This window comes from Nanorana parkeri, unplaced genomic scaffold (genome assembly GCF_000935625.1).
Source record: "Nanorana parkeri isolate BGI_ZX_2015 unplaced genomic scaffold, ASM93562v1 scaffold2044, whole genome shotgun sequence".
Taxonomy (NCBI): domain Eukaryota; kingdom Metazoa; phylum Chordata; class Amphibia; order Anura; family Dicroglossidae; genus Nanorana; species Nanorana parkeri.
Genome location: NW_017308312.1, coordinates 6,508 through 10,786, shown reverse-complemented (window position 1 = coordinate 10,786; position 4,279 = coordinate 6,508).

The window sequence follows — 4,279 nt, the reverse complement described above, 5'->3', positions numbered from 1 at the left end:
ATATTTTATATATAATCATTAAGCTTTATTTCTGTGCACTAAATAAAAAGAGCTCTATTTTAAAACCTGTTATATTTCTGTCTGGGGGGACAAAGTGCATCACAGGCATTACTTAAGGTCAGAATTGTCACAAAATTTGCTGCGAATGTGCCTTTCCATTACAACATGGGGTGTTAGCTATTGTTTGTGTGTGAAGCATTGACTGTGGAGTTAACCAACCTCAGTGATTATCGTTCTGTGTGTGAAGCATTGACTGTGTAGTTAACCAACCTCAGTGATGATCGCTCTCAGTATGCTGGCCTTAGAGTGTTGCCCTGTGATCTAGAAAATCTATTTGCAGGGTGAGGCTGAGAGTTGTATCTTCACATATTGGTGGCAGCAGTGGGATCTGATCTGCCAATCGTCACAGCAGTCATTGCTTCTTATGCATTATTTGCGAATGCTTAGTATTTTTATCAATAAGCCGCCCTTGACCAATTAGGGAATGCCTGGTATTCACTGATAAAAATACACTGAATGGCTGCTGATATCAGGTCAAATTCAGGCACTTTCACTACTTGCACTAAAAAAATACATTTACTATAATAGCACTAAATACACAGGTGCATTAATGTATGTATTTTATATACACCTGTAGTAGCTAGTTTTAATCTGAATAAAACTAAATTAATTTGTCTTCCAACTTTAACCCTCTATACCACTCACTGACAGCTGTTGTATGACAGATGTAAATGGTGCTGTAATTTTTCCTACCTCACTCAAGTGCACTGCCTTTAGCCCTTTACTCACAAAACCTCTAAGTCAGGGGTATCCAAACTTTGGTCCTAAAACTATTGTGGAGCTATAAGGCAATTCATGACTCTTACATCCACAGGCATGACTTCCAGAGGCAGATGCATGATGGTATTTGTAGATTCATCACAGCAGGAGGGTTGAAGTTTGGCTACCCCTGCTCCTAATCCTTCTGTTTCTACTTCTGTGACTTTTCCAAAGTATATTGTTTTCTAACTCAGCAGACTTCTAAAGTTCTAGCCAATGCCAACATTCTCTGCTTACCATTTCTGCTAGTCTCTTCACTGGTCTCCTCATTATTCACTTATATTTCCGATAACGTCAGCCCCTGTGTGGCTCCAAGAATTATTTTGACCAGCCTCCATTATCTGGATGTTTGTTCACTATCATATTAGACTTCTTTCTTCTTTTAACATGTTATAGGTGCCCCTCTTACCTGTTCAGATTGCCTATCCTCCTTATTACCTTATTGTTGAATATTATGAGTAGGGATGCTCCGATACCACTTTTTTAAGACCGGGTACCGATACTTTTTTTAAAGTACTTAGTTATTTCTTTATTTAATGTCTTTAAAAAAAATATTATATGCAGTTAAACAGCATTTTTGTGCCCAGCCCCCATGCGGTGCTGCAGTACTAACCTGCTGTGTCGTCTTCTCCGTCTGCTTCAGCCACTCCGTGTCACAGCCTAGTCATCTGCTCCATTCTGACCTCTTCTCCCGCTGATTGGCCGATTGGATGATGACAGGCTTCCTCACCAGTCACTCTTGACTGGTGAGGAAGCCTGTCAATCATCCAATCGGCCAATCAGCGGGAGAAGAGGTCAGAATGGAGCAGATGACTGAGGACCTGGAGGAGGAGTTCGCGGCCATCCTGTTTCATTGAAGCCATTCTTTGAGGGAATAGCTTTTTAACTATACAGTTTTCTACTCTGTTTTCCATTTTTTTGGAAAGGTCCTGTGTGCGGCGGTTTCGGGTCCTTGAAGATGGCGGATGCGGCACAGGTACTCATTTTTTGTATCGGGGTATTTGCACGAGTGCTTGTATCGGTATCGGAGCATCCCTAATTATGAGTGCATGTGACTACTCTCCTCACCTGCCACTGCCTTTTCCCTTAGCTATTACATCTGTATATGTTGAATATGTAGGCGCTATATAAAAAAGTATAATTCTTATCATTACTATTATTATTATTTAAAGGGAAATTGCACTCTGGAAGGGGACACAAGACTAGCCACCCATATTGCCTATGGTCTCCCTGCAGCTGTTCTTTCCTTTACTACTGACTTACAATGCCTTTTTCTGTGCTTCTGTATGGAGTTGCCCATCTTGGTAGAAGCAGGGCTTTGCTTCCTTATGTCAGAGTCTCCAGCAAGAGGAACAGTAAGCAGTACAATTATCATCACATAACCAAATCTCACTCTATATCTCATGAGACTAGCAGTTAGAGGCAGCAGTCCCTTAGACCTCACAGTGCAGATTTACAGCTATGAGATTGTAGGGACAGGAGTACATATAGGCAGACATACACACCGGAAGTGTATATTCATACTACTAATAACAGGTTTACTTTGTACATGCATTTGCTTTAAATCATGTCATGTAGCAGCCGCATTCCTTTAATATTTCTACAGTGTCTCTGCAAGTAAAGCCAGCTATGATGTATGTGTAAAAGTATATGAGTATGCAAATCCTATTACAAAAATCTCAAATAATCATTAACATGTTGATATCATTTCAAAGGTATTTTTAAAAATTTATTTTTAACTCTGCAGGTTTCATTGACGTAATAACTTCCTCCTTTGAGGTTACAATATCTTTCCCTTTCTCTTGAGCTCCAAGCTCCCTCCCATGATGAACTATAATCTTACATTTAGTTTACTAATTTGTACTGAAATTATAGTCCTTTGTGTGGGTGAGCTTAGAGCAGTGGCTACTTTACAATACACACAGAAACCATGGGGAAAAACAGTAGCCACCCTCTAGAAGGAAGGCAGTGGCAGCTGTAATTCAGATATTTGAGGAACTACAGCTGAATGAATCACAAATAAGTTACCATTTTTTTAATAGTTAAGGAATTTGAATGCATTTTTTAGAATTAACCCCTGAGTTTTGTGTCACTTTGAGTGTAGGCCAAAAAAAAATGGAAAACAGAGTAGAAAACTGTATAGTTAAAAAGCTATTCCCTCAAAGAATGGCTCAGCACCCCCCCTAAACATATATAAAAGCACAAACCAAAATGAGGTTTGAGAGGCGCTAATGGCAAAATATATACTGTACAAAAAAAAACATTGTTTATTAACACATATCATAAAAACAAATAAAAACATACTGCAAATCTCAATGTCCTGATGGTACCCAGCCTCCCACAGCCACAGCAATAATCAAGATTATACAACCATTAACTATCACAGCACAAAGGGTGTCTACATAGATCACGTGCTATATAAATAGCTTCTTGTGGCGTATAACAATCCAATGCATTTCGCAGGTCACTTCTTCAGGGAATGGAGTTAGATATATCTACCAGGGACAAGCATTTCATAGACAGATTACAACAATCTGTAACATTCCATCAATTTGCATATTAATTCTCAAATGCACTTCATCCATACTTACTGCAAGGTACGTAGGACGAACTGGGGATCACCAATGCAAGAGGAAGGAAGAAACAACCATTTCCCTTGTCACTGGAGCCTGGTGGTGTTACCACGGGAGCTGCAAACCCAGATAAAAGGTGGCGTTCTCCACACATATATTACATCAGAATCTATAAATTAATGGATGACAGTGAATAACCATAAATACTGTATTTTATAATTCAATGTACTCTCCTACTACGGGGGCTTTAACTATATCCATAGAATCCTACTTCATTATAAACATTTTCAAATCAGTGCACACCGAGCCCGACAGCTGCTCAAAAGAGGAGGGGACCCAGCAGCATACCTTATCCTGCTAGATGTCCCCTCCTCTCTTTGCCAGCATCCATCATCAAAAGGTAGAAACATGCTAGAATAGCTGAAAAATGACAATAAATGGGGAATTAATGCAAAGATGTGCGTGAAGGGAAAGCAGGGATCTTAAAAAGAAAAGGAAGAGTGGGGAGAGAAAAAAAAAGGCAAGTGATATAAGACAAAAAGCTAGTTGCACAGTAGATAGAAACATGATAGATGGACAGATTAACAGATGATGAACTTTAAAAATAAATCAATAGGCTTTGTTTCAGCATTATCAATTTATATTAGTTACGTATTTATATATATTTAGAAAAAAGTACCTCTTTCTTCATATGAATACAAAACACAGCTCTGAATTCCATCATACCACTACTGCATTATTGTGTTGGTGGCCATGCAAGCACCACCAGTCGATTCTGTTATTTTCCTCTGGGTCTGCTTCTGTATGGTGATGAACTTGAACTTCACAAAAAAATCAATATTGTTAATTTCAGCATTATGGAATTACATTAGTTATTTATGTATATA